The 18,343-nt window shown below is 44.2% G+C and overlaps 1 protein-coding gene across 1 annotated transcript in view; it reads left to right on the top strand.

Annotated features, from left to right (window-relative positions):
* LOC121819515 (putative HTLV-1-related endogenous sequence) overlaps nucleotides 1-18,343 on the top strand; it is a 50,397-nt gene that overhangs the window by 15,641 nt on the left and 16,413 nt on the right. The gene's annotated exons all lie outside the window — the stretch shown is intronic.

Raw genomic sequence — 18,343 nt, 5'->3', positions numbered from 1 at the left:
TTTTGGCAAAGAAAAAGCAAGGGAAATTTTCTTCCTTAGGTTTGTCTGGAGTTCTTTAAAAAATCTAGCTGGAATATGTATTATTTTTGTAATGGAAAAGAAAAACTTCTGGGAAAACTTTTGATTTGGGCTGCATAAGTTCATGGGAGAAGGTGTTAGTTCCGTCTGAGTCTCTCTGAGAAGTTCACCCCAACAATGTGGGGTCAACATCACCTCTGTGTGCTCATGTATTATTTGCTCAGTAGAAATTCAGCCTTGGCCACAGAGTGTAGAACATTTCAACCTACTTATCTTTGCTTTGGAAAGAGGTTCCATCTAACCTTTTATGGTGTAATGGAAAAAGAGAGGTCTTTTAACATTCCTATACACTGCAGCTTTTCAAGAATGATGATCAGAAATACACATAAGATACTGAACTTCCACCTTCCATAAGACTGTCCTATGGCAGGAATTCAGTTGTGCCAAGGCCAGCACTTGAGAGCCTTGATCTGGGGGGCTAGAAGCCCTTGAACCCCAGATTTATGACCGTTTCCATGTCTCAACCACCTTCTCCAGGCACATTCCTTTTAATTTATGAAATACAATTGCTCTGAAGGGTACAGGCCTGGGAATGCAGGGTTGAAATATTCCACCTGGCCAGACACTGTTGTATGGAGTAATTTAAGGCTTTGCTCATTTTAAAGGGGATATTTCTCATCCATGATAAGGGAACTTTCCATGCCTTATGAAGTATTATAAAGCAGTCAATCCTGCTTGAAAAGCTCAGAGAATATCCCTCACCAAAGGTCATTTGCTATTTCCGTCTTCAGGGTTAACTACTCCTGAGGTTCTTGTCAGAATGAAAAGGTCCTTTTCCTTTTTTCTTCCTTCCCTTATTTTTTCTTTTAACGGTTAATTCTTGAGTCTGCAGACCATGTCTAGATCTTTCTTCTAGAAGTGAGTGCCACAGAGTCCCTTTTCCAGAGCCCCAGTCATGCCAGGGAATCATTTCTAGTCCAGAATCATCTGGAACAGAGATATTCAATCCTCCAAAGATATCGCTTTCCAAAGACAAGCGAAACAGCCCACCCATGCCATTCTGTCTGCTTCCAATGAACTCCCTCGGCTGCCAGATGAACTGTGGGCACAGCTCTCTTTCGCCACATCCAGCTAGAGAGGCACCGCTGTCACCCACAACATGCCTTTGCTCGTGAACCTTAGACTCTTGGGTACTATCTGTCCAGCACAGAGGGGGCCCGTTATCCAAGGTGACAAAGAGTGACTTCATGTGCAGAGTATATATAGATTTGTGCCCCTCATAGGTAAGATATAATATCCCCTGTAAAAGGAGATATTGTTGTTCAGTCCCTAAGTTGTGTCCAACTCTTTTTGACTCCATGAACTGCAGCATGCCAGGCTTCCCTGTCCTTCACTATCTCCTGGAGCTTGCTCAAATTTACGTCCGTTGAGTCAATGATGCCATTTAACCATCTCATCCTCTGTCACCCCCTTCTCCTCCTGCCCTCAATCTTTTCCAATGAGTAGGCTCCTCGAATCAGGTAGCCAAAGTACTGGAGCTTCAGCATCAGTCCTTCCAATGAATATTCAGGGTTGATAAAAGGAGATATCAAGAAATATCAATTGTTTAGGCTGAATCAAATCAAAAAAGCAAGTTCTTTCAAATTCTATTTGCTTGAATGAGTTAAAGCAGAGTAACCTCAGTCTTCTGATTTTGCTTTTCAGACGTGTGTGTAGACAGAGCCATAAAGACACATAGACTTTTCTTTCAGCTGACAGTGAAATCGGCATAGGTTTCAAAAACACCTAATTCCTAGGAGAAGGGGACTCAGACTAACTGGCGTAGTTTGGGTATGTGTGGTAATGTTGGTTGTCAGTCTGTTATGATTTGCTTTTAAATATTTATTTGTGAAATATAAATCTTGCTGAGATTGAAATCTGTGAGAGAGAAGTGACTCTTGCTTTTGCTGCTGCTTAATGGAACAGTTGAATCTTCTTGGAAAACAGAAAGATGCCTTGTATAAACACATCATCCTAGGGAAGTATGAAATAACAGTTCTAGAAAATGCACTCCTACCCCTTCACATCTACAGATATATCACTCTAGACCATAGTCTATGTGGTCCATCAGCTACAAAAAAAAGTGAGTGACTCTGCAAATGCTGAGAAATTAGAGTCTATGTCATTAAGACGACAAGCATTCAGTTGAAAACCTGAAAAAACCTCATCAGGACATTTCCCGATTCCTTTTCCATTGATCCATCCCCGTGGCTAATACAGTATTTGTTATGCAGAAATGCTCAGTCACTGTTCCGTCTTCCTGGTGGACTGGTCTGATTTCTCTTTTTTTTAATTTTTATTTATTTATCTTTGGCTGTGCCGGAGCTTCACTGCCGCAAGAGCTTTTCTCCCGCTGCAGCAAGTGGGGGCTACTCTCCGATTGCGGCGCTCAGGCTTCTCATTTCAGGGGCTTCTCTTGCTGCAAAGCACAGGCTCCAGGGTGTGTGGGCTTCAATAGCTGTGGGACATGGGCTCCATGGCTGTGGCTGCCAGGCCCTGGAGCATAGGCTCAACAGTTGTGGCAAATGGGCTTAATTGCTCCACAGCTTGTGGGATCTTCCCCAGTCAGGGACTGAACCCATGTCTCCTGCATCGGCAGGCAGATTCTTTACCACTGAGCCACCAGGGAAGCCCTGTGGTCTGATTTTGTTTATCAGTCAGAATGATGCTTTAGCATGTTAATTTTCATTCTGTAAAAAAGACTAAGTCTGAGCTTCAAAGGCTGCAGGACATCAAATGTGTACAAGCGCTTTCTTTGAATGGCCACTTTCCCATGAGTGATGAATTTGCATCCTATAGACATGAGCTGTGATAGGCATGGGAGCTCCATGTCTGGAGACTTGTTGGGAGAGTACACCCTTTCCTACCTCTAATGTATGTGGGTAAACTGTTCTCACCTGTAAATGGTCTAGTTCACTTGGTCAGTTAATCCAATCAGCAAGCATTGTTTTCATTGAGACCCAGAACACTGTTCCATCATGCAGCCAAAGGCCCTTCCTGTAGTGGATGGGAAGGGATATGGATGAGGAAAGGATGGTACCAACCAGGAAGGCATCATCCATTCTTTGAACTATGGTTTACTGAGTGTCCACTTTGTACCAGGCACTGTACTGGGATCACAAAGACACAGCCTCTGCCCTCAAGAAACTCATGGAATAGGAGGAGAGATAGGTGTATAAACAGACTCAATGTGGTAAGAACAATGGTTGAGACAAATAAGACTCAGGTTTCCCTGCCTAAGCAGCGCTAACCCCTAAAAGGACATGCATTGACTGGATGTCAGTGGGGAGGAGGGAGCTCTGGGAAAGGGGTCAGTGATGCCCTGGAGCTGGTTCGAACCAGTTCGCTAGGACTGATCATTAAATATTCAGGAATCTTGCAAGCTGATTGTAAAACATGGTCATTATTAACAATTGAATTATATTCATTTACAATTAGATAATATGAAAAGCAAAGATAACAAATACTGAAAATGTATTACTTCCTAATTACTGTATTACATTTTACTATTATCTATGCCTCGAGGGTTTTTAGGGCTAATGTATTAATAAGTGTATGATGGAAATACTGTCTAATGGAGGCTACTCTTCCCAGCTCCACATTAACTCACATCAGGTTAGACCGAAATTGACTGTGATGGCCATGTTTACACCAGAAAAGACACAAGGGCTACAGATCAGGGGTTATTTCCTCCCCAGAAGGTCATTTAACAGTGGGCGAGGACAAGAACACAAAAAATAAAGGTGGGAGGTGGGCCCTCCAAGCTGAGTGGAGAGCTGGGGAGAGAACCCAGCAGGAGGAAGGTATAGGAGGCCAGACCCCACATGAACTTGCAGCCATCTTGAGGAGCTGGGGCTGGAGACGTCAAGGAAGTTTAAGAGGGGTGATCATCCTCACAGAAGTGGGGAGCATCACCCGCCTGGAGAGTGGCTGAACTAGAGGTCAGGGACACCTGCTGGGCTAGATGGTCTCGCTCACCGTGGGGGAGGTGTATTCTGTGAGCCCAGGGTACTGAATTTTCGGTGTCTGGTCCATGAGTACTGGGAAAGAATATCCTGCAGACAACTGGTGGCTTAAAGGAAGCTGCAAAGGCAGCTGGGCTGGACTGGACACCATCGGTGTAGGGATGGCAGTGAAAACGTTAGGGCATGTGAGGCTGCCAAGGAGAGTGTCTAGAGTGGAAAGAATAGCAGGCGGAGGATGGAGTAAAGGGGAGAAGCAAGGAGCTGAGGGAAAAGGGGTGGACGGAGAGGCTCAGTCAGAGACTCACTTTTGAGAACGAAGCAAGAGAAAAGGCCAAGAAGAGGGTTTCAAGAGGAAGGAGAGAGAGGAAAAAAAGGAAGAAGGAGGGAGAGACCTGGAGCGAATGTTTAGTCAAGACAGATCTTTCTTCACTCTAAAATAAATGAAGAGGGAAAAAAAAAAAAAAAAGTGACCTATGAAATAATTCTGTAACTTGAATGAAGATAAACACAACACTCAAGAAATGTTAAAATTACATATTGAAAGAAAAAACTACCATAGAAAATAGAAGTAAATTTAAGTTACATTTGCTAGAAAGCAAAATAAAAAGTATAGGCTCCATGAAACAAAAGGTAAAAAATGAGATGAGTCAACTTTGTAATATAAGGGAGCTGTCAGAATTAAGAAAATAATGAAAGCAAGCATTTAATGCCAGTGGAATTTTGAAGGAATTTAGCATACACTGTGGTTAGAACTGACACAAAATAAAATTCAAGCCATGAAAAGAAAGACTAGCTTGGGGCCTTATTTCACAATAGAGAAAAGGACAAATAGGTCAAAATTATCTGAAACCAGGTCTGGAATTAGAGGATAAACAACAGAAATCTAGTTTTTAAATAATATTATAAGGGTAATATATGATAATATAAGGCTATTAGAAAAGAAAATCTTTTTAAGTTGAAGCAAGACCTATAATCATGGATCAAAGCTCATTATGTGTCAGGCAAAATTAATAAAGAAGAGTCCAAGATTAGACATACTCTATTGAAACTGTTGAATATTGGGGGGAAACTAAACAATACTATGAAAGGACCAACACAAAGAAAACATCATTTAATTTAAAAATACATGAATGGAAAAATGTATTGGGTCCTTGATTAGAAGGAATTCCATATTACAAAGATGTTAATTCCCCTCAAACTAACAAAGCTAACCAAAGTTAATGTGATCCTAAGTAAAATACCAGTGGGATTATTTTCCAAGTTTTCTAAAAAGTGCTTCTGAAATTAATTGGAAGTAATTAAAAACACTTGATAGGAAGACATTGAATACAGGGAAGAAATAGATGAGAGTGAGGAAATAAATGAGAGTCTATAGTTGGGTATAGTCTATTCCTGGGCTTCTCAGGTGATGCTAGTGGTAAAGACCTGGCCTGCTAACACAGGAGATGGAGAGACATGGGTTTGTTCCCTGAGGCACTAAGATCCCCTGGAAGAGGGCATGGCTACCCACTCCAGTATTCTTGCCTGGAGAATCCCATGGGCACAGAAGCCTGGTGGGCTATAGTCCATAGGGTTGCAAAGAGTTGGACACGACTGAAGTGACTTAGCACGTATGCCTTAGACTATTCCTATGGCAGGTTTGTATAAAAAGAAGAAGAAAGGTGTGATTGAGTCATATGAGAGTTTTTTAAGGTGAAAGAAAAAGTTAAACAGTCGATGGGAAAAGACTGTAAATTTAGGAGAGTGAGAATGCCCATGGGAGAATGCGCCAGAGGAGACAAGGGGAGGTAGGAAAAGGCACAGACATCTCTAACAAGAAGAGAGGATGTTCCTATCCACAAAGTCTGGAATCATGAAGAAACATAAATAAAAATTTAATAATAATAATATACAAATTCATAATAACATAAACAGTAAAATAGTATTATAACAGCTAGTGTATTCAATTGATGCAAACCTAGTAGGTTGAGCATTGCGCTGAAGCTGGAGAAATGATGGTCAACAAGACAGACATGGTCTAGACCCTCTTGGAACTTAGAGTCCAGAGGGCAGACAGACAAAACGCAAATAAACAAAATAACTGCAAATTAGGATGAAACATTTGGAGGAAATGAACATGGCAACAGGAATAATGGTGGAAAAAAGCAATGACAGTGCTTAGGGAGGCCCAGAAGGTCTTCCCTGAAGATATGATATTGAAGCCAAGAGCCCAGAGGTGAGATGGCACCTGCCGTTCAAGCAGAGAGAAGGGTGGTCCAAACGGGCAGTGGGCGGAGACCCTGGGTGCGGTGAGACAGCACGGTGAGGCCAGTGTGATCAGGTGACGTGAGGTCTGGGGGAAGGAGGCAGGGAGGCAGTCATGTAGGACCTTGGAGGTGACAGTAGGGTTTTGAATTTTTATCTGAAGTGCAGCGAGAAGGCACGGGTGAGCTGGTACCACCAGACTGGCACATTTGTCTCCAGGCAAGAATACTGGAGTGGGTTACCATTTCTTCTCCAGGGGATCTTCCCCATCCAGGGATGGAACCCATGTCTCCTGCATTGCAGGCATGCTCTTTGCCGCTGAGCCTCCAGGGAAGCCCACAGAGCAGAGTGGTGGACAAAAGAAAGGGAGGAGTACAGGGTGATCCACAAGTTTCCGGTGTGAAAACTTGCTCCCCACAGGAAGAGATGTGGTTGGAGGGTGCCCAGAAATGAACAGATAAGACTTGATAATAAGTCAGGCAGGGCAGGCTAAGGCTGGCTGCCAGGGTAACACAAAGACCTTCTGGGCTCTGAGATTGGATCCGGATGAAAGCAATGTTGAGAAAGTTGTTCTAGGATGAGTGCGCCATGAATGAAAAGAGTGGAGAGGCAGGCCAGTAAGTAAGGAAAATGAAAGGGAAAGTCACTCGGTCGTGTCCCACTCTGCAACCTCGTATCACCTGGAGAAGGAAATGGCAACCCACTCCAGTATTCTTACCTGGAGAATCCCATGAACAGAGGAGCCAGGTGGGCTACAGTCCAAGAGTCGGACACAGCTGAGTGACAAACACTTTCACCTTCCCCTCTATACAGTGGAATTCTCCAGGCCAGAAATACTGGAGTGGGTAGCCTCCCTCCTCCAGGGGATCTTCCCAACCCAGGGATCTAATCCAGGTCTCCCACGTTGCAAGCAGATTCTTTACCAGCTGAGCTACCAGGGAAGTCCACGAATACTGGAGTGAGTAGCCTATCCCTTCTTCAGGGGATCTTTCTGACCCAGGAGTTGAACCAGGGTCCCCTCCATGAGGGCAGATCTTTACCAACTGAGCTACCATGGAAGCCCACCAGGGCAAAATTTAGGGCAGTGAGGATGTTGAGAGCGACTGAAAAATTTGGAAGAAATAGCTGGCAGCCCTTGGAGATAAAGAAAAGAGAATCAAAGGTCAAATGAAAGATGAATGATACCAATGTTCCAGAAAAGGACAGGTGGAGAGATAAGGCAATTTCCGATAATGTTTTAAAATGATGACAGGACTCCCAGACGGAAATGTCCATCAGCCAATAAACACAGTTAATGGCATCAGATCTGATGTCTAAACTGGTTGTCAAATGAACTGCATGGTGATTTTCTCTTTCACACGTGGATTCACAATCTTCCAAAAATGTGAAGATACCAACATTCACTTAACATTCACCAACATTCACTTAACATTCAATCTGCATTTGCTAGTCAAACCATACTCAACATAACTAATCTCTGAAAATTCAGAAGTTTCCTTTAGGTTCTTACCATGCTTCAGGGTCACCATTAAGAACATGAGTTATGGTTGGTTTGAAACTTTGAGATAGAACTAACGTGGTTTGGGAAAACGTCCTCTTTGAACCTTGATAGATGAAATGTACAAAGACACTGATCTCTACCTTAGAGGGCTCCTGTTCTCTCCCTTCTCAAAATTTACAGGTTCTTTTTCAGTGTTAGCACAGCTGACTAACCTTTTATTTTCTGTCTTTGCTTTCCCCACCTATCTCAGAAGCCATATGGTAGGCAGCTATTAATGTGGTTTGCAGAACAATATACCTGGCTGCCTCTGTTCATAGCACAGCAAAAACTTGCTCCACCCACTCAGTCTCCCCAATCCCCCCCTGCTGACAAGCCCCTTCTTCCCTCCTAGCTTCCATGTTTTATCTTCCTTCCCTTAAATGCCTTTTTCTCTTCCTGCTTCAACAACTTAGTTCTTTCCCTCTGGCTCACTTGTCGTCTGTCTGTTTGCCTGCTCACCCAACTTCTCCCCTACAGAGCTCAGAGATTCAGAACAACACTTGTCTGAGCAGTGACTGTCCTCCCTGACTTCTGTCTGTTAAAAAAGAAAGAAAAATCCTTGTCATCCAAGCTTCATGACTGCCTGGATTCCAGATAAACTAAGATTTATTATGTGTATACAATGGTGACCCCCAGGCTATGTACCTTGACTGAATATCACGAATCATCAAGGAGAAGAGTCAAAGCAAGCAGTGTCTTTTTTTTATCTGGAAAACATTATTTTTGTAATTATTGAAGAAGATAATAAACAGAATCAAATTAATACTTTGCATGGCCAGAACAGCGGTTGAGGTCAAAAGTCACTGAGAGGGCAGCATGGCTCTCCTTGGGAAGCTGGAATATTGCGTCCTCTGTGTCCTGTGTGAGTGGACCCAGGGGACAGCAGAGCGACCCAGGGACACCTGGGAACCTTCATTTGCTGACCCTTGACTTAACACTTCTCTCTTTCCCTCTCTTCCCCCCAAAGCCAAAAAGCAAACAGGAAGGTAAAAGAGTTGGGTCGTTTGTTTGGGATTGAAAAGGATGTTTGAGTAGAGGGAAAGCTTTCCTTTTTTCTCGTCTCATAATGGATCACTTTCCACCCAACCAGCTGAATCACTGCACGATTAGCTTTACTTGTTAAGAGGAACCAAATACTAGGACTTTGGAATGGTCGCTCTATCAATTCAGGCTTTTAAAAAACCAAACAAGATGATATTATGTAAGAATCAATGTGGGGCAAATGGCTAATACTGTGGCCAAAATCCTTGGTTGACCTCAGAGTAATCAATTCAGGCAAAAATAACCTCAGGGGAGAAGTTTCCTGGGTCAGTCACCTCTAACTATGTTACTTCAAAGTTGAGAACAAGACTCTGTATTGGCCCTTTACTCACTAAACTGATATTATGTGGCCCCAAATACTCATTTTGTTCCAGAGAGATGAGGCTTTTCCTCCAATCTTATGTTAGGAGTATAGACAGAAACCAAGAAAGAACTCTTTTAAGCAACTACCATGTCTTGGTAGGCCTTCTTTCCGTTTATGTCTGACTCACTAATTACATGCTAATGGGATTTTTCACGTTGAAATGTGTATTAAATGTTGAATCATTGCACTTCCCTGGCAATCCAGTGGTTAAGATTCTCCACTTTCACTGCAGGGGCCCAGGTTGGATCTCTGGTCCTGGAATTAATATTCCACCTGCTTCATGATACGGATAAAATAATAGTAATGATAATAATCATGTCGAATCTTTCATTGACATTAGGATTGGACTGAGCCTATATCATGAGAACTGGAGAAGGTAATGGCACCCCACTCCAGTACTCTTGCCTGGAAAATCCCATGGATAGCGGAGCCTGGTGGGCTACAGTCCCTGGGGTCGCAAAGAGTCGAACACGACTGAGCAACTTCACTTTCACATTTCACTTTCATGCATTGGAGAAGGAAAAGGCAACCCACTCCAGTATTCTTGCCTGGAGAATCCCAGGGACAGAGGAGTCTGGTGGGCTGCTGTCTATAGGGTCGCACAGGGTCGGACACGACTGAAGCGACTTAGCAGCCGCAGCATATTATGAGAACATATCTTAATATTAATAATTCAGTTAGTTCATTTAAAAATCCTGGATATTATGTCACCATGATGTCCAACAGCAAGTTTAACTGACGTTAACACCAATAGATACAGCCTCTGAAAAGCTAAAACACTTGCATCGCAGCTAGGAGTTGCATATTCTCTATCCCAATAGTCATAGACTCATAGTCAAACACTCATAGACTGTATTTTTAGGACAGTTTTAGAAGTTCAGAAATTTTATAGAAAAAGGAAGCAGAAAATACAGAATTCCCATTATTACCCCTCCCCAGTTTCCTCTGTTATTAACATCTTAACTTAGTTGACTTCCCTCAGTGGCTCAGTGGTAAAGAATCCACCTGCCAGTGCAGGAGACGAGGGAGACACGGGTTCGATACCCGAGTGGGGAAGATTCCCTGGAGGAGGGCATGGCAACCCTCTCCAGTGTTCTTGCCTGGGATATTGCAGGGAGAGAGGAAGCTGGCAGGCTATAGTTCATGGAGGTCACAAAAGAGTTGGACACAACTTAGCGACTAAAGAACAACTGCAAACCTTAGTATAGTACATTTGTACAGTTAATAAGCCAGTATTGATATATTATTGACTGAAGTCCACAGTGCACACTAGGGTTCACTCTTGGTGTTATAAGTTCTGTGGTTTTGACAAACGTGCAGTGACATGTATCCACCATTACAGGATCAGAGAGAATGGTTTCACTGCCCCCAGATCCCCTGAGATCTTCTTTGTTATCCTGCCCTCCCCCCGGGATCTCTGGAAACCAATGAGCTTTTTAACGTCTCCACGGGCTTGCCTACTCAAGAATGTCGCAGTTAGGATTACATAGCATCTGGCCTTTTCAGACTGGCTTCTTTCATTTGGCACGATGCATTTAAGGTTTTTGCACATCTTTCTGTGGTTTCATAGCTCATTTGTTTTCATCACTGAATGATATTCCATTGTACGGATGTACCACAGTTTGTTTATCCATTCTTTTTTTCTATTATTGTATACCCCCCATGTACTCTGTATTCTACCTAATTCTATGAGGGCTACCAAATATTCTGAAATAGCTTTATTTTCAAGGTTACTTCTAATTGTGACATTAAAATATATGTTAGACAAAATAATAGAAAAGTATATTTGAAAGCATTGAAGTATATGGTTTGCATCAAAGAAATGTGTACTATGAGAGTGAAGTTCTCAAGGAAACATAAGTCTCTTGAAATTAGACACTTTTTTTTTTGCCTATATGCGTCCAGTGTCCAAAGCATTCATTGGATTTTCAAAAGGATATGTTACACCTCCACCTAATAGTAAGAACCATTATAGAGATGAGGAGGGTGTTGGAGAAGACTCTTGAGAGTCCCTTGGACTTCAAGGAGATCCAACCAGTCCATTCTGAAGGAGATCAACCCTGGGATTTCTTTGGAGGGAATGATGCTGAAGCTGAAACTCCAGTACTTTGGCCACCTCATGCGAAGAGTTGACTCATTGGAAAGGACTCTGATGCTGGGAGGGATTGGGGGCAGGAGGAGAAGGGGACAACCGTGGATGAGATGGCTGGATGGCATCACGGACTCGATGGACATGAATGAGTCTGAGTGAACTCCAGGAGATGGTGATGAACAGGGAGGCCTGGCGTGCTGAAATTCATGGGGTCACAAAGAGTCGGACATGACTGAGTGACTGAACTGAACTGAACTGGGTGCAAACAATCACTATGGCACAGACAGATGGAGAGGAGTTAGTGATGGGTTAGGGCTTGACCTGAAAACTGAAGGGTGATGGTAGGACCTGTTTTGGTGGAGCAAGCAGTACATTGCAAGAGCACAAGGGGGAAAGCCGGGGGCGGGGGCGTGGGCTGTGCAATGGGGAGGAAGAACAGATCTGAACCAGGAAGCGATGAGAGGTAAGGCTGGCTAAGAAAGAGAAATCCTTCAAAGTCCAGCAGTCACTTAATTTGAAATTATAAGCTGCAAAAGGTCTGCTACTGCTGTTGCTAAGTTGCCTCAGTCGTATCCAACTCTGTGGGACCCCATAGATGGCAGCCCACCAGGCTCCCCCATCCCTGGGATTCTCCAGGCAAGAACACTGGAGTGGGTTGCCAGTTCCTCTCCAATGCAGGAAAGTGAAAAGTGAAAGTGAAGTCACTCAGTTGTGTCTGACTCTTAGCGACCCCATGGACTGCAGCCCACCAGGCTCCTCCATCCATGGGATTTTCCAGGCAAGAGTACTGGAGTGGGGTGCCATTGCCTTCTCCGGCAAAATGTCTTATTCACCCCAAATACAGTGCTCCATGCCAACTGTCAGTTTGCACGCGTGCGCACACACACACACACACACACACACACACTCGTGAGTGATACCCAGAAGAATATAGCTTCCTGGTTCCCTTTGCCACATCTGTGGGGAGAAATTCCCCTGTAGAAGAGCTCTAGATTAGCAAGTCCATGTGAAACCATGAACCCTGCCCTGGAAGAAAGCGTGGAGGCAAAAGGAGGGATGGGTTCCCTTCTGTTAAGCCAGCTTCATCTCAGCTCTTGGCTCTGAAACACTTTGCTCATTTTCCACTCTATAACATGGATGAGAAAATGCCCTGCAAACCATAGAGCACTTTGTAAATGTTCCTGCTATTATGCTGCCCCAACTCATGTGAAATATGTTTCCTTTTCTTCTCTGCTTTTCTAAATCAAATCCATCCCTAAATGTCTGGCTCAAAATTTAAGCTTTTCTTGACTATTTCAGCAGACTGTGATCTTCCCATCCCCTAAAAGTCAATAGAATTTATAATATGAATCTTTCATTTGGCCAGTATCACATGCTGCCTGGATATTATTTGTTTGTTCATTTCTGCTGGGTTTCTCTTCTGCCTAGCACTGCAAGATTGTAAGAGGTGTTCACTGATTGATGCCATGTGCTAAAACAATGTCTGACACTTTGTAGATGTTCAACAAATACTTTTAAAATGTACCAGTGACAAGTAGGATACATACAGAGATGTTTTATGCCATTTTTCCTCCTCATGAAGTTTTAATTTATGCCATTCAACTGATAGATAACCCCTCAATTGCATGTGTAGAACTGGTGATCCTAGTTAGCCATGAATCTGGCAGGCTATAGACAAATAGCCCACATTGGCCTTCTTGGTGTAGGTCAGATGACGTCACATCAAACACACATCAGTCCTCTCTTCCGTTACCATTTCGCCAGTTTCCCACTAATGGCCTCTTATCTGCACCTCATGCGTGTGTGCTAAGTCGCTCCAGTCGCGTCCGACTTGATGACCCCGTGGACTGTAGCCCGCCAGCCTTCTCTGTCCGTGGGACTCTCCAGGCAAGAACGCGAGAGGAAGTTGCCTTGCCCTCCTCCAGGGAAGCTACCTGACCCAGGGATTGAAACTGCATCTCTTATATCTCCTGAACTGGCAGGCAGGTTCTTTACCACTAGCACCACCTGGGAAGCCCCTGTCTGAACCTCAGATAATACCAAGTGGTGCTTATGACTTAAAAAGTGCATTTTCTGAGACATTTCTTTTGGAGGAAAGGAGTGAGAGTAAGCCTTTCTCTCCTCCCTCATTCATCCTTCGCAGCAGACTTGACCTTAGTAGACAAAGGCCTGGCTCAGAGCAAGCTCAGCTCCTATGACTGTCTAAGCAGACAAGGTGCCTGACCCTTCTCACTGTTCCACATCCCAGCTAACCAAATTTGCTTCGTGGAATTCACGAAGCATAACCACCTGCATGGCTATGAATGTTTTAATTCAAATACTGGAGTGAGTTGCTATGCCCTCCTCCAGGGGATCTTCCCAACCCAGGGATCAAACCCGTATCTCTCAAGTCTTTTACATCGGCAGGTGGGTTCTTCACCACCAGCGCCACCTGGGGAGCCCAAAGTTCTCTAGTAAACTGACCTAAAAGACAGCATCTTCAACCTCTGGGAACTGCAGAGAGAATAAAGACAGGAGAGTGGTGATAATACAGGCCAGAAGCCAACCACCAAACAGATCATGAGTCAGGCTGCTTGGCTGTTTGCCTGAGAGGGATTGCATCTCCACCAAATCTTGCAGAGCTGGGGTCCAGGCCTCAGCCTTGTGGTTTTGATAACTCTATTTTTTTGTTTGTTTGTTTGTTTGTTTTCATTTTAGCCAAGAGTCATCAGGATCTGATGAGTTGATTCACTCTAACCAAACCACAGACTGGCTTTGTTTTTTGCCCCACATCACAGCACCAGTGTATGAGAGCGAGAGATCTACAGTCTGAGTATTAGTCCTGTTCCCTTCTGTTGTATGGGCTTTCCAGATAGCTCAGTTGGTAAAGAATCCACCTGCAATTCAGGAGACCTGGGTTCAACCCCTGGGTTGGGAAGATCCCCTGGAGAAGAGAAAGGCCACCCACTCCAGTATTCTGGCCTGGAGAATTCCATGGACTGTATGTGGTCACATGGGGTCACAGAGAGTTGGACATGATTGAGCGGCTTTCACTCTCACTTCTGATATACACAAAACTGATAAATTACATTTCTAAAGGGGAGCGAGCTTGCCAGGCGTGGAGGCAGAGTCTCCAGGGCACTTGCTGTGGGGAACAGCATAACCTGATACACACACAAGTCCTGCTTTGGAAAGTGCTTTCCCAGGGGATAAATGTTGTGGTGTGGAGACAGAGATGCACTCTTCCACATCACTTTTTTCTAAATTTCATGAAAACTACCTCCCGTTTACATGTTATCATAAAATGCATCTTTGGTTGCTTCCATGGTGGTCTAGTGGTTGAGAATTCGCCTGCCAACGCAGGGGACACAGGTTCTATCCTGGGTCCAGGAAGATCCCACATGCCGAGAAACAACTAAGCCCCCACATCATGAATACTGAGCCCGCACTCTAGATCCCAGCTTCTGAGCCCATGTGTCGCAACGACTGAAATCTTCATGCCTAGAACCTGTGCTTTGCAACAAGAGAGGCCACTGCAACTACAAGCCTTGCAACAAAGAGAAGCCCTGGCTCAATGCAACTAGAGAAAGCGGGTGTGCAGCAACAAAGGCCCAGCGCGGCCAAAAACAAATATTTTTTAGAAAAGAAAAGAAAATGCATCTTTGTTTATGTTTAATATCTTTATCCCCCCTCACACTTTAAAGGGGCTTCCCTGGTGTCTCAGATGATAAAAAAATTTGCCTGCAAGGCAGGAGACTGGGGTTCCATCCCTGGGTCGGGAAGATTCCCTGTAGAAGGGAATGGCAACCCACTCCAGTCTTCTTGCCTGGAGAATTCCATGGACAGAGGAGCCTGGTGGGCTCCAGTCTATGGGGTGCCAAAGAGTCAGATACGTCTGAGCAACTAACACTTTCACTTTTATTTGCCCCTTTAAAATCGGAGTATATGTGCCTTGCAATGTTGTGTCAGTTTCTGCTGTACAATGAAGCCAACCAGCTATATGCATACATATACCCCATCTCTCTTGAGCCTCCCTCCCACCCCAACCCCACCCCACCCGTCCAGGTCATCACAGAGCGCTAGGCTGAGCTCCCTGCACTGTAGGGCAGGTTCCCACTAGCTGCTGTTTCACACACGGTGGTGCGTCCGGGTCAGTCTCGGCCTCCGGATTCATCCTTCCCTCCCTTCCCCCACTGTGTCCGCGTGGCCATTCTTGACTGCCGCATCTCTATCCTGCCCTGCAAATAGGTTCATTCTTCCAGTATCTTTAAATCACACTTAAAATTCTTTTAATTCCAAAGTATGCAATCATTGGCTCAGTGGTAAAGAATCTGCCTGCCAATGCAGGAGACACAAGAGACACGGGTACAATTCCTGGCTTGAGGAAGACCTCCTGGAGGAGGAAATGGCAACCCATTCCAGTGTTCTTGCCTGAAGAATTCCATGGACAGAGGAGCCTGGCAGGCTACCGTCCACGGTATCAAAAAGAGTCAGACAGAACCAAGAAACTGAGCACGCACACATGCATGCAATCATTGCCAGAAAAGGAAAAAAAGAAAAACGCAAAACTCCAAAGATGTGCAAAGAAAGTTAATCACCGCGCATCTCCATTCCTGACCCTTGTTCTGACTGAAGCGGAAATGACTGGGGTAAGCAGCTTTTTGCACCTTTTGCCAGGATCTCACAAAGACATACGCAGCACACTTAGGGGTTTTCAAATTCTTTTTACAAATGTGGGCTTACCTGAGGCACCTGACTCTGAAATACTGACGTCATCAATGAATATAATTCAAATCCATTATTTTTCAGTAGCCCCGTCATGTCCCCTGCTTTGGGTAGATATGCCTAGGATCCTTCTTCAGATCAAAGTCTAGTCTTTGACCACGACAAGAACAATAAAGTATTAAACAGTAAGATGGCAAACACTCCCAGGCCTACATTGTTACATATTGATCGTCTCACTTCTAGAAACTGGATTCCCCAAAGAGAATGCCTTTTTTAAAGAAATGGTAGTTTCAGTTGTATAAGCTGTTTTTCATAAATTGCAGTGAGTTTTGCTGACCATTTCTTAATGACACAAAGATAAGGACCTTATTTTTATCAGAAAAATCTGTCTCCTTAGTACACGAAAGGGCTGTTAAAACCTATGGGGTGTGAATTCTTGTAAGAGTCTCTGTCACCATGGGAGAAAGTCCCTGATTTAAGCATCTTGCCCTTTTCGTAGTGTCTGAGAATGTTTGAGCTGGTCTAGCCCAGTGGGCACTTAAATAAATATTCTTTGAATGTTGAATACATGAAGGTCATCTTGTTCAAGTTTCTCATTTCACACATGGGGAAATTGAAGCTCAGAGGGTTAAGTGAGGCACAGCTAGGGTGAAAGGGAGGAAAAAGTCCAAGCGATCTAAGCTGCAAAGAGATTTAGGAGCTTGGAGTAGGGAGGAGAGGACTTTGGGGGGTTGCCGTGAGTACTTGACACACACAAAGGTTGAGAGAAGACTTACAGAGTTTGTGCACTAAGAATACGATTCTTTTTTGGTGTTTTCTTGAATGGCAGCAACCAGGGTTTAAATTTAACTTCCTTGTGATGATTTCTTGTGACCTCTATTTCTTTGAACATGACCTGGTGCAGAACCAGAGCTTTGGTGGTTCCAGGACTGTGAGGTTTCCTATAATCTGCATTCCTTCTCCTGGACCCTCCCATAGATCTGTTTCCTAGTCCCCCCTGTGGTTAGATGAAGCCACAAGACTGAGTTACACCCTTGGAATGAGGACAGAAGAGAGGAACACCACGCCTAGGCCTCACCCATGAAAACCTCCCACTGGGAATCCCCATTCTCTCTTGTTTCTCAGCTGGAAGCCAAGGACCCCAAGGTCCCACACACCAGTGGAGGAAGCCTGAGTCCCTGCATCACTGCTCGGAAGGCCACCTGCTAAACACCGACTCTGGACTGTTATGAGAAGTCAACTTCCACTGTGTTAGGCTGACGTAGCTTTTGATCTGTTACATCAGCTGTGTTACATTAGCTGGGGCCATGGCTTCCACTGTGCCTATTAGGGTTTCTTTTTGTTTGGTTGGTTTATGAATAAGCAGACATAAAATCCAGAACCTGTATCAATCAACGGTGCCATCATGATTACACCCACTAAGTCATACAAAGTTCATGTGGAGACCTAAACCTCCCACCTTAATTACCATGAGACTGAATACATAGGAGCAAGGGAGAAAATGGTCTGACATTACCATTTTTCCTTACTACCACATAACTTTATTTAGTTTGATCCCAGTGCAAACTTGATTTCTTTCCTCCAAGAGTTTAAGGAATCATTTCTCTTTTTGAGCATTGTTTTTTTGCCAATTGCTCTTGCCCAATCACTCATGCTATACTGGTTGTCTTGACAGGAGGGGAGATTTACCAAATAATTGTTTCAGTTTTTCTTGCTTTAAAGGTAGGATAAAAGGTGAATAGAAAACAGTTGTGGAGGAAAAAAGAAAAGAGGATGAAAGGAAGCTAGCGGGACTTGAGATGTTCCTGGGCTTCCCAGGTGGCGGTTGTGGTAAAGAACCCACCTGCCAATGCAGGAGATACAAGAGACGCAGGTTTGATCCCTGGGTCTGGTAGCTCTCCCAGAGGCGGGCATGGCAACCCACTCCAGTATTTTTGCCTGGAGAATCCTGTGGACAGAGGAGGTTGGTGGATTACAGTCCATAGGGTCACAAAGAGTTGAACATGACTGAAGCAACTTAGCACACACACAGGCACAAGCTGTTCCCATTGTCAAAAAATCATACTGTTTAAAGGTAGTGGTTGAAATAGGGGACATTTGAATATTTCTTTCAAGCATGAAACCCAAAGGATGCTCTTGGCCCTACCTGCACTTTAAACTAGAGCTCCACTGGCTCTATAGCTAAGACAAATTATTTAGAAAGCCTGAGATCCTGATGCAGCCTTTCGGGCTAGAATGATTGCCACGTGATCACAGGTACGTGGGATAAAGAGACATTACTGTAGAGAGGTAGGTACACTTGATGATGAGGAGGAAATGATGGAACCTATAAACAG

This window comes from Ovis aries, chromosome 4, assembly GCF_016772045.2.
Source record: "Ovis aries strain OAR_USU_Benz2616 breed Rambouillet chromosome 4, ARS-UI_Ramb_v3.0, whole genome shotgun sequence".
NCBI lineage: Eukaryota > Metazoa > Chordata > Mammalia > Artiodactyla > Bovidae > Ovis > Ovis aries.
The sequence above is the reverse complement of the archived record's forward strand: the minus strand, read 5'-3'. Positions and strand labels throughout refer to the sequence as shown.